Source organism: Felis catus, chromosome F1 (genome assembly GCF_018350175.1).
Source record: "Felis catus isolate Fca126 chromosome F1, F.catus_Fca126_mat1.0, whole genome shotgun sequence".
Classification (NCBI taxonomy): Eukaryota; Metazoa; Chordata; class Mammalia; order Carnivora; family Felidae; genus Felis; species Felis catus.
In genome coordinates this window covers 31,457,050-31,472,402 of record NC_058384.1, presented here as the reverse complement: position 1 = coordinate 31,472,402, position 15,353 = coordinate 31,457,050, and the positions used below count along the sequence as shown (strand labels likewise).

Sequence of the window (15,353 nt, the reverse complement as noted above, 5' to 3'; positions counted from 1 at the left end):
ACTCTCTTACCTTCCAGTTGAGTAGACCCTCAGAGCAATTTTATAAAACGCAGTCATGAAAAAAAAATGTAGTTACATGTAAAAGGCAACTGTATTTAAAGGAAAAAATCACACCCTTGAAAATCTGGGAAGAATTGTCCTCTGTAATTGGGGTGTCACCACAGTGAAGCCTGGGTCCTGGACTCTCTCTTCCTCATGGAACTCCCTCCACGACTGCAGACAGCAATTGAGCAGAGCCCCTCCCTACCCCCACCCCAGTTCCCGTGGAAAGATCCAGCTGCAGATGGGAAGCAGACTAATGAAGCAAAAACAGGAGGTTACTCCAAGGGCTTTTACAGCATCTGTTGGACCAAATGTTTTCTGATGTTTGTACTCACTCTCTAGGGATCTCGCTCCAAGAACTCTAAATGACCTCATTCTCCCCCTAACTTTACCCTCAGGCCAGACCTCAGGCCTGCACGGACAGTTGCCTGATGGAGGGGCTGAGAAGTCAGGACAGGCAGCCTCCGGGTCATTGCATCCTGTCCTTGGGGTGTGTGTGTGTGTGTGTGTGTGTGTGGATGGGGGTGAGCTAGCATGGCCCCTGGGAGTGAGGCCTCAGCCTCCCCTTCCCTCCGCCCTCCATCACTGGCAGTGGCTGCAGCACTAATGCTGGGAATGCTGGAGATACTGGTTTTTCTTCGTTTCTGTTCTCTAGCTTTACTGAGGTTTAACTGACATACAACGCCCCACACATATTTCAATTGTGCACTTTGAGACGTTTTGCCATATGCAAACACCCATGAAACCATTACCGGCAGATACATATCCATCCTCCCTCCCCTCCGCACCCCTGTACCCCTCCCAGGCAACCACTGGTCTGCTTTTTGTCACTACGCATTCATTTCATTTTATAGAATTTTATACAAACGGAAGGGTTCACTTTGTCCTTCTTTGGTCCAGATTCTTTCCCTCGGCACAATTACTTTGAGATTCACCCGTTGTCCCATGTATCACCTGTTCATTTCTTTTTAATTCTGTAATTTGATTATCCATTCAAGTGTGGGTGGGCGTTTGTGTACAAGTCTTTGTGTGGACATATGCCTTCAGTTCTTCTGGGTAAATAGCTAGCTGTGGACTATCTGAGCCATATGATCAATGCATGTTTATTTAAGAAATTGCCTCACTGTTTGCCAGAGTGGTGGTTCCATTTGATGTTCCCACCGGCAGCGCAGGGGGGGTTCCAGTGGCTCTGCGTTCTTGCCAGCGTTTGATATGGAAGGCCTTTCATTTCAGCCATTCTTACACATGTTTAGTAGTATCTTGTGGTTTTGATCTGCATTTCCCTAACTAATGATGTGGAGCGTCTCTTCATGTGCCTGTTCGCCATCTGTGTACCTTCTCTGGTGGCATGTCTATTTGAATCTTTGCTGATTTTTAAAATTGGGTTGTTTTTGAATTATCGAGTTTTGAGAGTTTTAAAAAAATATAACTATGCACGAGTCCTTTATTAGGTGTATGCACCCTGGTCTGTGACTTGCCTTTTCATTCTCGGAACAGGGTCTTATGAAGAGCACGAGATTTCTACGAAGTCTAATTTATCAGTTTTTGTGGGTCATGTGTTGGCATCATGTCTAAGAAATCTTTGCTTAGGGTCGCCTGGGTGTCTCAGTCAGTTGAGCGTCGGACTTTGACTCAGGTCATGATCTCGCAGTTGGTGGGTTCAAGCCCTGCGTCGGGCTCTGTGCTGACAGCTAGGAGCCTGGAGCCTGCTTTGGATTCTGTGTCTCCCTCTCTCTCTACCCCTCCCCTGCTTGCGCCCTTTCTCTCTCTCTCAAAAATAAATAAACATTAAAAAAAAAATTTGCTCAACAGAAGGTCACAAAGGTTTTGTCTTATGAGTTCTTCCAGTTTACAGATTTGGTTTTACATTTAGGTTTATGATCCATTTTGAGTTAATTTTCATATATGCTGAAAGGCACGAATCCAAGTTTATTTATTTGCATATGTATATCCAACTGTTCCAGCACCATTTGTTGAAAAGACTAATTTTTTTCCACTGAATTACCTTTGCACTTTTGTAGAAAAAAAGTTATACATTTGTTTCCTTGGACTGCCTAACAAAATACCACAAACTTTGTGGCTTAAAACAACAGAAATTTATTCTCTCGCAGTTCTGGAGGCCCAAAGTCTGAAATCAAAGGGTTGGCAGGCAGCACTCCCTCCAGAGGCTGTAGTCGAGAATTCTCTCTTATCTCTTCCAACTTCTGGTGGCTCACACATTTCTTGGTTTGTGGCCGCATTACTCCAATCTCTGCCTCTGTCTTTACTGGGGCTTCACCTGGGGATCTCTCAGGATCTTCCCCTCTTTTGTTTTTTTGAAGTAGGTTTCACACTCAGTTCATAGCTCAATGCAAGGCTCAAACTCACGACTGTGAGATCAAGACCTAAGCTGAGATCAAGAGTCAGACGCTTAACCGACTGAGCCACCCAGGCAACCCAGGGTCTTCCCCTCTTCTTATAAGGATACCTGTCATTGGATTTAGGACCTATCCTAAGTCCAGAATGTTCTCATCTTAAGATCTTTAACTTAATTACATCTTCCCAGACTCTTTTTCCAAATAAAATCACAACATAGGTTCCAGGTGGACATACACTTTGAGGGAGTGGGATACAAGTCAGCCTACTACATGCATCTACGAGTGGGTCTATTGGTCACTACAGCTTTACACTAAGTCGTGAAATCAAGTAGTGTTAGTTCTCCAAATTTGATCTTTTTCAAAGTTGTTTTGGCTATTCTAGTTCCTTTGTATTTCCACATGAATTTTAGAATCAGCATTCTACCAAAATGACTATTGGGATTTTTTTGAGATTGTATTGAATCTATCTGAGGAGAATGAGCATCTTAACAAATATTGTGTCTTCCAACCTCTAAATAAGTTTCTTCATTTATTTAGACCTTGTTTAATTTCTCTCATCAGTGTTTTGTAGTTTTCAATGCACATATCTTTCATATCGATTGCCATGTTTATCCTTTTTCATATTTTTTGATTCTATTAAAATAGGTATCGGTATTTTAATTTCAACTTTGATTGTACATTGCTAGAATACAGAAAAACAATTGATTTGAGGATATTTACCTGTATTTTGCGATGTTACTAACTCACATATTAGTTTCATGGCTTTTTTGTAGAGTCAATCAGATTTTCTTCATATTATCTGGAAACAAAGACAGTTTTACTTTTCCTTTCCAGTAGGGATTTCCTTTCTTTGCCTTATGTGGTGGCTGGAATCTCCAGCACAATAAACATGTTAAGAGTGGACATTCTGATGTGCATCTGACCTTAGGGAGAAGACATTCAGTCGTTTACTATTATATATGATGTTAATTGGGTGTAGTGTGACCAATCGTCCCAGTTTTCCTGGGACTGAGGAGTTTCCTGGGCTGCACCACTTTCAGTGCTAAAACTAGGATAGTCCCAGGCAAACCAGGACACTTGTCACCCTAATTGTAGGTTCTGGGCCAGTTTCAGTGATTATTTTTTCTCCTCGTTATGGGCTGTATTTTCCTGTTTCTTTGCATGCCTAGTAATTTTTTATTGAATGCTAGACATTGTAAATTTTACTTTTCTGGGTACTAAATACTTTCATATTCTGATAAATATTGTTGAATTTGTTCCAGGATGCAGCAGTTTTATCCTTTCATGGCTTTAAGATTTGTTAGGCAGGATGAGAGCAGTATTTAGTCTAAGGCTAATTATTTTCCACTACTGAAGTAAGATCCTTCTGAGTACTCTATCCATAAGTTATTAATTTTTCTAGTCTTACTGGTGGGAATAGGGAGTGTTCCCAGCTCTGTGTGAGCTTTGGGCACTCTTCCCTACATCTGTTGGGTGATTCTTTCCCCCAGTTGGAAAGTTGGGGCTAGTTTCCCCACACACATATGTGAGTCAGTGCTCTGCTTAAAACTTGGAGATTCCTAGGGTCCTCTCTCCATGCAGCTCTCTCCTTCTGGGTACTCTCTTGTGTGTACTGTAGCTGCCTGGGTCTCCCCAGGCTTGCAGCCCCTTCTCCTCACTCACAAAATCTGCTGGGGTCCACCTCGGCTTCCCTTCCCTGGGTCATGGCTTAGAAATCCTCTCAAGGCAGTACACGGAGGCAGTTGTAGGGCTTTCTTTGTTTGTTTCCACCTCTCAGGTGTCAGTGACCCTTGCTGCCTGATGTTCAGTGTCTTGGGAACCATCATTTCCTGCATCCCTCCATCAGGCTAGGAGTTCCCAGAAGGCAGGTTCTATGCTTGCTCCATCAGGCTGGGTGTGACTTGTGAGGAGGTGAGACCTGGGCCTCTCCCTTCCTCCTTATCCCTTCCTCAAAGCATGTTCTAACAGATACTTAAGTCCATAGCATTTCACTGCATGGATATCCGCCCCCCCCCCCCCGAGTACGTTTGCTTCCATATGACAGGGGTTAAATTGTGGTCCCTTGAGATTGCCCTTTCTTCTCTCAATGGTCCCTGAGACCACACATCCTCTAGGAAGTCTTCCTGGATGGAGTGAGATGGATGACGCATGTCCTTGCCACACTATTTGCCCGAGAGTTCATGAATCCCTTTCCCCTGGTTTGTCATTATCCCAAGGACTCCTAGAGCTACTGTTCCCAATCTTGGGTTTCCCCAGGAAGGTTTTAATCAACCTTACCAGTTCTGTGGGAACATATGGGGTTTATAGTTTGAATAACGTTGGGAAGTTTTGCTGGGCCTATCCCACTCGTGGAGATTTGCAGAGCATAAGATTTTACAAGCCCTGATAAATATTATAGTAGAGAGACTTGTTTGCTTTGTTTACACATATTTTCTAAATGTGTTTGATTCCAGTAACTCTTATTTGAGCTCAGAATCTCTCTGGATTATTTATTGTTCTTAGGAAAACGCTTAAAGAAACACTAACCTAAATCATCATGAACAAATAAGGAGACTTCTCTTCTGTGCCTGTCTCCTCCCAGAGACCACATCAGATGAATGTTTGTTGAACAAATGATTCAGAGAAAGACTTTGCAATCACTCTCAACAGCCCATTCTGACTTTATCTTTACAGATTGGGCTGGTTTTCCATGGGACTCTCATGAGCCTCACTCACAACATCGTCAGTGGCCCCCCTCCTACCCTGTGTTCTTTTAACCTCACCTTAGTCATTTGCTCCTATTTGGAATTGGTTAGATGTAACATGAGCAAAGCCTGGGGACACAGACTTATAAGAATACAGAGAAGAAGGGCAGGACCAGATTTTAGGGGGCACCCTTCACACTGAATTCTATGTGATGGGCACTCCCCAGAGTCATCCATCGTGCTAGCCCTGCAGAAGGGTTTGAAAGTAGACATTCTGTGGGCCTTCTCACTTCCAGATCTCTGATCATACCGTTGTTCTGCATGCAATGCTCTTCTGTACATTCTCTTGTCAAAATTCTACTCCAGTCCTAGCTAAGTGCCACCTCATTGAAACCATCCCAGGTTCCTCAGGGATGTTAGCGTCTTCTTTCTCTGTAGTCCCATGGTCTTATCAGAGTCTGCCTTTGCACATAATTAGTTGTGTCCAGGCCTTCCTCCCTGACAAGAATGTGCATTTTATGAAAACAGCGACTCTGTCTTATTCATTTCTGTATCTCTGGCTCTTAACACAGGGTCTGGTCTGGCAGAAGCTCATGGATCGTTTGAGGGGCAAGTGGATAAATGATCGGAGAGTGGAAGCTCCAAAGATCAGCCATCCTCTACCCTTCTGGGTAAGTCTTGGGTGTAACATACAAGAGTTCTTCAGGGACTCAGGGTGAGCTGAGAAGGAAGAAGGGGAGTTTGAGACGTTAAGTTACATGTATCAGTTCTGGACAAAGCCAGGGAAATGGTGAGACTCAGCTCAATGTCCAGCCTGCTGTATTGATGTTATGTTGCTGGACATTAAAACCTAGCAGATAAATGCTTGGTGTCTGCAATGAGGATCCCCCGCCCCAGCACACACAACTGGACACATTCATGTGTACACAGGGGCAACTTAGGCAAATACGGGAATTATCACATGTGGTCACATCTACATGGAGATATGCAGGTGTGCACTTGGAAGGCTGGGCATAGAGATGCATGAGGTATACAAGAACACACACACACACACACACACACACACACACACACAGGCTCAGCCATCTTTGAGAGCCCAGAAACACAGCAAGTGTGATAACAGGTATTCAAGGGTAGGGAAGTGAGAGCCCTGAGCAAACAGATGGGCTGTCTGCTGATAACCAAAGCCAAGGAAAACTTGGAAAGACTGAACATTGATCTCTTCCCCACCTTCCCTTCTTCTTTTCCAGAGAGTAGTCTGGGACTTAAGGCAACAAGCCAGCAAGATCCTTCCAGCATTGCCCCCCTGTGAACAACCACGGTGTCTGATACTCAGCAGCCGGAACCAGCAAGCATCCAACTAGCTTGGACCCTGCCTGGCACAGCTCTGCACCAGATGGCAGGGGGTGGCCTCCGGGAAGGGGGCAACTCCAGATAATCCCCTTCTCTGGGCTACCCGTCTGCAGTGATCTGGCTAGTTCCAGCCTCCAGCACAGTGCTTACACCCTGTCTGTATCTTGTTCCAGTTGCTGTCATTACAGTCACAGTGTGTGTGTGTGTGTGTGTGTGTGTGTGTGTGAGCACACACCCCTGGGTGACCTCTGTCTGGTCAGGAACTCCCAAGGGCAGGGATCATGCCTTCCACAGTGAAGCTGAGCCTCTCTCTCTTGAGCAAAGACCATGGCTCCCTGGGCTCCTCCAGGGGGAACAGGGACTGCTTTCTCCTCACCTGCATATCCCCCCCAAAGGCCCCAAATGAATGTAGTTTCTCAGTTGGGTTTCTATCTGTGGGCTGTTGCAGTCTCTCCCCTCCAGATCATTTGGGAAATCCTGGCTGCTGGAGGGCTCTAATGAGCCTCCAGACTTCAAGTTTCAATCTCTGGCAGGCTCAGAGGCCACAGGCCGGGGAAGTGATCACCTGCACAATCCCAGCTGTGAACACCCCAAGGGCAGAGTCCTCTTCGGTTTCTTGGCATATTTGACTCACTAGGGAGTTGTTGAGAACCTAAGATTTCCTCAATAATTTACATCCATGCTCCTCCCTTGACGGGATCACATGGCCTCAGACAAAGTCAGTGAACACTATCCTGGGAATCTGATCTCCTGGGTCCAATAACAACAACAAAAGGAACAATGGCGAGGATTACTCTGAACTCTGGCCAGCACCTGGGAGGTCTGGACCCAGCTGGAGGCCAGTGACCTGATAGCGCCACTCAAGCTCAGCAATGGCCTTCTACTTGCTGGGAGGTGGAGGGTAATTGAGAGAAAGGCAGCCGAATGCTCTGGGAGTCTTAGGAAAAAGTGTTCGGCCCAACCTCACTAGCCTGTGGGGCTCCTGAATGTAAACTGAGTGTCTGCTGGGCATTCTTGTTCTTTGTCCTTCTACCTGTGCTCATGCCCATCCTCTACCCTGGTTCCATGTCTTGGTTCCCCTGCATCCTCATCCCTGTCTTCCCTGGCCTCACTCCCTCAACATATAAACACACTTAGAACTTTGGAATCTTCAAATAAATCTCCCCTTGTCCTTTCCAGTCACCCTATTACCCTCCTTCCCTCTTTGGAAAAGCCACTGGAGACAGACCAAGGGCATTCCTCACTGTTCACTGCCCACAACCCACTGGCCTCCTACACCTGTTCCACAGAAGCACCCCCTCTCCCCATGACTAACATACCCAAAGCCCCCACCCCCTGGCACCTGAATGTTCCACAGACAAGTTCTGAACTTGTTATTTGCTCATCAAAAGTTTTTTTTTAATACCTTCTCTGTGCCAGGAACTGAGGTATGATATGAATACGATTAGGGCCAAGAAGCTTACGATTTGACAGTAAGCAGAAATATGAACCAAGGATAACATATCTAATTGCTAAGGGATACTACTGAAATATGCCCAGAATGTTATGGGAACCCAAGGGAAGTGCATTGAACCAGGAGGGGAGGAGCAACTGGTCAGGGGAGACTTTCTGGGGGAATTGGGTTGGAACTGAGTTTTGAAGGATGTGTGGGAAGTGGGTAGCAGAAATTGGGATTTGGGCTATAGGAGTCTTTCACTTTTAAGTGACAGGACAGATTTAAGCAAACCAGGGACACCTGAGTGAAGCTGGCCTCAGAACTCACACAGCATTCAGACTTGCTGCTGTCTTTGCATCTGGTCTGTTGTTTCTTCCTCTGAGTTGAACTCATTCTCTCCTAATCAGTTCAGCTTCTTTCATGTTTCAGGGGTCAGTTGGCCACAGGAAGTTCCAAGTTTTTATCAACTCAGTTGGTTAGCCCCAGCATATATATATATATATATATATATATATATATATACACATACATACATATATATATATGTGTATATATATATATGTGTGTATATATATATATATATATATATAGTTTTTATATTATATATATAAAATCCCAGAGGAGGGCTCTGATTGGCTCAGCTTGGGTCACGTGCCAATCCTAGGCCAATCACAGAGGTGTGGGATACTCTGCTTGACCAGATCCGGCTTCCCTACCCACTCTTGCCACCAGAGGGCGAGATGCTGTGATTGGCAGCTCCAACAGGGCCACATGGAATGAGTCAGGAGAGGTAACCCAAAGGAGAGGGTACCAAGAACACAAACAACAGATGTTCATAACAGAGTACTTTCTAGCCAGAGAGAATCACATGTACAAAACTATACAACAGCCATGGAATGTGTCTTGGAATAACTAAGAGTTTTATATAGCTGTATCTAAGGAAGGACTTAAGGGAGTGACAAGAAATAAGCCTAGAGAAGAAAGAATTGGGAGGGCCATATGTGCTAAACAACAGAGTTTAAATATTATCCTAAAAGCTAGGGAGACTCTTTGGAAAATGTTATGTCAGATATTTGTACGATCAGATTTTTTATTTGAGAAGAAAAAACTCTTTTGTCCATAGACCTGTTCTTTTCCCTTCTTCTCTATTTCAGTCAATGACACCCCCATTCCTCTAGTTTCATGAGCCAGAAATCTGGGGGCAACTTGGGGTCATCTTCCTCAACCAAGTGCTTCCTGGACCCTCTCCCCATTTCCCAATCCTTTCCTTTCTGTGACACTGCCTTAGTTCAGTCCTGGGTCTGTTCTTGCCAAGAATGCTCTGGGGGGTGGGGCGGGTTCCTGCTAATATAGACCAAGGAAGGAGGCTCCTAAGCCCCTGCCCAGGCTCGGCTAGACCTGGTTCTCTCTGCTTCCATGGCACTCACGCCTCTCCTCGCCATTATCCCACTGCATTATAACTGTGTGCCGTCCTGCTCTGACCCTCGGCCGTGCACATATGCTCTGTGGATGCCTCAGAGCATGAATCCTGTGTTTCATTTCTAACCCCGGCTGCATGGATAGTGTCCAATACACTTAGACACGGGGTAAATGTTTGTTGATTAATGAAAACACAAAGAAATAAATGAAGCTCACCTCCTGCCATCAACATAGGCAACTATAAACACATGGACAACTGAAAAAAGAAAAAGTTCTAATGCCTTGGTGAAGCCCTCTGAAACAAGGGTGTTTTCCTCATCAACTTTCAATGTTCACATGCTTTTCCTCTATCCTTGTAACCCCTCTTTTCAGTTTCCCTCTCTATGTCTAGGTCTCTACCTTGTCTGGTCATCTTTGATATGGAACTGAAATCTGCACTCTGTGTGTGTGTGTGTGTGTGTGTGTGTGTGTGCATAAAATGCTTTTTGTTACCTATTTTGATTTTTTTAAAGTAAATAATGTCCATACTTGGGTACTTTGTGATAAGTATCACTTCTTGCAACACATTTCACATTTCATCGTGTGAAGAGTCTGAGTTTACCCCTGGGATCTCTTTATTGAGGGTTAAATGACAAGGAAGGGGTCCTCTGTGTACCCCCCAGCTAAGGGCCCACAGCCAGTTCACACCAGTGTCAGGGAAACATACAGAGCAGCCCTTCCCAGCCCTCCCAGAGCCTCTTTGGCTCCTATTTATTTATTTATTTATTTTGAGAGAGAGAGAGAGAGAGAGACAGAGAGACAGAGAGACAGAGAGAGAAAGAGAAAGAGAGAGAGGCGGGCTTGTGCTCACCTGAAGCAGGGCTCAAGCTCACCGGATGTGGGGCTCGAACTCACCAACTGTGAGGTGATGACCTGAGCCGAAGTCAGAAACACCCAGGTGCCCTCTCTGGCCCCTTTCTCTGTGCAGAACTCACCTTCTCTGGAAAGCTTCCCAGACGGAGCCTGCCCTGCTCCCGACACTCCTCTCTCTGGTCCAATCCCCATGACCTGTCTCTTCCGGGCTGGATCCACACGTGCCTGCCCGCTTGGGAAGCCAGTTGGCCTCGTGCTTCGGGAAGACTGCCAATCCTTGCTTTACACTTTGTCATCTTTCCTTCCTTCCCTCCAGGAGCTTCCTGGGGGTGGAGAAACAGGCTGCTCCCATGTGCCCACCTCCCCCTCTCCTGGACTGTCTGGTTCCACCCTGGGCTCAGTCCCCCAACCTAATGGCTCACAGACAGTTGATGATCAGGCTCCCTCTTATTCTCCCCCAAGACTCTTCAGGAAGGTGACAGTAAGGCTGCAGTCTGACCTTTCATCTTAGCCCCGGGGACATCTGTATGTCCCTGTGTTTAGCTTCAGTTTTGGCCTCTTCCAGGCGGAGCGGAAAGGGTCCTGGGGCAGGAGTCAGCAGCTCTGACTTATGCTATCAGGCCTACCAGCAATTAGCTCTGTGACCTTGGGGGTCATTTATGCCCCCTGGCCAAAGCTTCCTCATTTATTGTTCACTTACCCTCTTGTCTTTTGTGAAGATCGAGTAACATCCGTGCATATAAAGTGCTGCATGAACTGTAATGTTCCTTTCAACGGCACGTATTACCAGTGTTATTTTCACCCTGGTTCCCTTGCCAGTGGAGCAGTAGATTATAAAGTGGCTTCAACTGTGAAGATATGCCTTGTCTCCCATTTCAAGCAGCCTGGAGGGAATCCCAAGATGCAGCAGCTCCATGGCTCTTGGGTTTCTTCTCACTGGGAGCTGCAGGTGCTGTAGACCTCAGCCTCTCACGCCAACAGCTGGGGCAGGAAGGTGTGGGCCATGGGGGGTGCTGGTGAGAAACGGGAACTGGCTATTATCCAGCTCAGGTACTGCCAGGTGGGACAGGACAGGCTCTGGAGGGGCCTCGTAGATGGGGAAGAGGGAACAGCCTCCCTTGTCTCTCTCTCTGTTTTTATCAAGGAGGACAATCTTTCCCAGAAGCCCCCAGTGGACTCCCCCTCAGATTCTATCGGCCAGCACTGGGTCACACTAATAAGCAGACCAGTGGTATAGATTAAGATTCTAAACCAATCATGGTTCGTCCATGGGGTCGGGAGAAGGGCCTCTCTGACACACAAGAAAAATTGGGGTTTAGCCAGCGTGCAGGTCGGGGAGCCCCTCCTGCAGCCTCTGCCCCATCTCTCACTGCCTCATTCTAGGCTCTGCATATTAGACCTTGCCTTACTCTTTCTAGTTCCTGCTGTCCCTCCAAAGACGTCTTTGCCATTTTTGTCCTCCTTTTCTGGGACTCAAAGTCCACTCCCTTCCCTCCTGACCCACAATATTTTCATACAACACCATCCCCATAATGGTGACAATTACCTGTACTTCTAGCTACTAAGAAAGCTGAGTCTTTCTCTTCCTGCACCAACTTTCTTGGATGATCTGGAAAACATTTCAGGATCTTGACTGTGCCTCTAAGTTCACACTAGGCCTGATGGGTGGATGCGTGCTGTGGAATCAAGTCAGAAAGCCCTTTTTCCAGGAATAATCCCCAGCATTTACACAGCACAGGAGCATTTCGCACACCCTTGCCTAGACCCCTGGAATCCATCTTGACCCTCTTGAGAGCCCAGGAGGCAGACAGGCCAGACCGGGGCAATAACTCCCTTTGTCAGATGAATCACACAGGGCTCTAGGAAATCAAGGCGCTTGCCTAAGGCCATGGAGCTCCTAGCAGTTGGGTCTGGAGGGGGAATTCCTGGCTCTGGCCCCTGACCGAGTGGCTCTTCCAGGGCACAACCACCCCAAGACAACTCACAACTGGCCTGTTTGGATTCCAGACAAGCAGGAATTTGCCAACCTCCCAAGTTCCAAATAACAAAGGCCCCTGTGTGTGTCAGGAAGAGAGCAGAGGAATTCGCTCTAATGGGATGTCAGGCACAGGGCAGCAAACAATGGTTATTACAAGTTACATTTACATAAGACTCTGTTGGTTTCAAAAGTTTGCTCACAGACATTCCATCTGGTATCTCAGCGACCCTGCGAGGCGGATGTGGCAAGGCTGATTAGTGTTGTACATGTGGAAACTGAGGAAATGTGACGTCGCTGGCTAGAAAGAAGCTGAGCTGTGACCTTCTCCTGAGATTTCTATTTCCCAGGCCTGGATTCTGTCCCCTTGCAGGCTAACATCGTAAACCTGCCCCTCAGCTCCCAGGTTCTGGGCTGGTCAAAATGTCAACTAGTTTCTCAGAACAATGCAGAAAGCAGCTAGGGCTTAGAAAGCGGTGTCAAAGCAAATGTGCCCAAGTGAAGAGGGTCTTAGGGTAGGAAGGGAGGGGGTGGCAAGAGGCTCAGAGCAGGCCGGCTGAGCCCAGGTCAGCCTCAGGCCAGCAGCCAGGTGGAGCCCCAGAGAGCCTATATGCAGGAGTGGATTGAGAGCAGGGTGGCGAAATCTCCAGAGTTCTCAGGCCAGCGGGGAAGCTTTATTGGAGTCCTTCCCTGGGCTTTGTGGCTCCTGTCCCAACGCCTGTAGGGATTAGCCACTCCCCTGGAGCCCTGCATCATAGCCACAGTCAATCTCTATGATGCCCTCCAGGGAGTGTCAACATGCTGCTGTAGGGTGACAGAGCCTGGGTCCTTCCCTGTCCCTCAGCCCTTTGGCAGCCCATTTAGTAAGCACACTCAGTAAACAACAGCTGACTGGCCCTAGCCTGCTATCCCATCTCCTGTGCTCTGGAGCTGAGGAAGCAGGTTGCTCAAAGAATGAACAACAGCAGCCAGTGAGCAGACATAGAGATCCACAGGAGAACAATGGAAATGACATTTTGCCCACATATATTCTTGCCACCCCCTGCTCCCATTCTCCATTGAGAGCCGGCGGCTAGTGAAATCTGGTGGTTCCTGGACAGACGTGTTGGGTGTTCCTCCCTACTTTCCCTTGGCCCACTGTCTTCAGCTGCCCTTGTGACGGGACTCACACTCACCTTGGGCACATCCCAGCTCAAGCACACTCCCGGAATCTTTTTGCTTTTGGCCTTGGGGCTTCTCCGGGGCCAAGAAAGCCTCTCCCACCCACTTCAGGGACAGCCCAGAAATTTGGGGAAGTTAATGGCCACAGGGGCAGCCCCTAATCAAAGGGGGACAGGAGGTGGTGGGTGAGTGCCCGGCTTCCTGCAGAACTGAGCTCTTGTTGCCTACAAGGGCAGCAGCAACAATGCTCCCATATTCACATTTCCTTGTTCCTTTTTCTTTCCTCTAAATGCTGTCTGATCCCCGACTTATTCTGGGAATCATCTCCCAAATAAATCATCTGCACCCAAGTCCTTACCTCAGGCTTTGCTTTAGAGTGAACCAAACTAAGACACCTGTCACTTGGACAAGGTACATGATCATTTCTGCCTACCCAGCCTGTTGTATCTCCCAGCAGCCTTGCCCCCTTGTAGGTGGGTTGGTGTGGTCTTACCAAGGGCAATAAAGAAGAGGCTACCACCTGGTGATCCATTTACATTCTGGTACCTGTTCCCTCTGCCACTGTTCCCTTCTCTGAGCAATTATACAGAAGCCCCTGGAAAAAGAGTAAATCAGGGGCTCCTGGATGGCTCAGTTGGTTAAGCATCCAACTCTTGACTTGGGCTCAGGTCATGATCTCACGGTTCATGAGTTCAAGCCCCACATCAGGCTCTGTGTTGACAGCGTGGAGCCTGCTTGGGATTCTCTCTCTCCCCCTCTCTGCCTCTCCCCTGCTGGCTCTCTTTCTCTCTCTCTCTCTCTGTCTCACAAAATAAACTTTTAAAGAAAAGAAAAAGAAAAAGAGTAAATCACAGTGGCTAAGAGGACAAGACTCTGAGGCCAGACACCCTGCATCTGAATCCTGGCTCTGCCACCTTCAGCGATGTGATCTTGGGTAAGTCACCTAAACTCTATGTGTCATTTCATTTACATATCTGTGAAAGAAACCTCATAAGGTTGTTGCGAAAGTTAGCTACACGAGGTGTGTATAAAATACTTAGAGTATTGCCTGGCACACTAGAAATGGTATTTGCGTTTGCTGCTCTTATCTCCTCTTCCATAAAAGTCCCTTGTGCAGTGGCTTGGGAGGAGGAACAGAGCTGGGACACTGAGGACCCCCAGGGGTCTGGCTCCTCCCCATTCCTCATTTCCTCCTTGGTGGTCCTCTTGGCAGGGCTGACTTCATAAACGTGTGACCTGCACCTGTTTTAATGCTCTGCAGTTGCCATCTTGAAACTCTCAAACTTTTTGAACCAGGGGCTCTACATTTTCATTTTGTCCTGGAGTCCTAGAAACTATGTAGCTGGTCCTGCCTGATGGCTCAGATCTTGGAGAGAGGTCTCTGTGAGTGATGAGAGCAAAATAAACCCTGTCCTCTGGCCAAACTGAGTTCATGGCTTCTTGTCGCCTCTGAAGGCAGCGGAAGATGCAGGCACAGTGGAACTTTTATCAGAGTCCTTGTGACTGACAATGGCTCATGGTGGGGAAGGCCACGGGGACCAGCTGGTCCAACCCTCACCCAGAGTTGGGTTCCTCCACCCACCCCTGGCACAGGCTCACCCAGCTTCTTTGTGAATTCTTTCAGCAACAAGAAAGGATCCGTTTCATTGTTGAATCTAATTGTAACTGCTCCTCATTCTGTGGAGTGTTTAAAGTTCTCTGAACCCTTTCACAAGGACTATCTCACTGGGTTGTCACCAACCCTCTGTGTGACAGGCATTTTCTAAGGAAGAGAAATTGGGGAAATGATAATTTCCAGATTAGTAGCCCTGGCTGCCCCCACTCAGCCTCCCCCCTTCCTTCTATCAGTGATTGAAATCTCACTTCATCTAGGAAGTCTTTCAGCCTATCGAAAGAGAAAGAAGGACACCTTAATTATTTTTGTACTAAAATTATTTTTCACCTGAGCCATAGGTAATATATTGTAATATCTTTTTTTCACATGTGCTGTGCTTTGAATAACATTCATGAGAATGGCATGAGTTAAGCAGCCTTTTGAGGAACTGAATCTTGTTTTAAATGTATTCGACTTTTGT

At 47.0% G+C, this 15,353-nt stretch overlaps 1 long non-coding RNA gene across 1 annotated transcript; it reads right to left on the bottom strand.

Annotated features, from left to right (window-relative positions):
• Positions 1-5,667: 5,667 nt before the first annotated feature.
• LOC123382889 lies at positions 5,668-13,975 on the bottom strand. The gene is made up of 3 exons (XR_006592018.1): positions 10,843-13,975; positions 10,265-10,465; positions 5,668-5,803 (listed from the first exon to the last, which is right to left on the bottom strand). It is a non-coding gene; the product is annotated as an uncharacterized LOC123382889 (long non-coding RNA).
• Between the last annotated feature and the right edge of the window lie 1,378 nt (positions 13,976-15,353).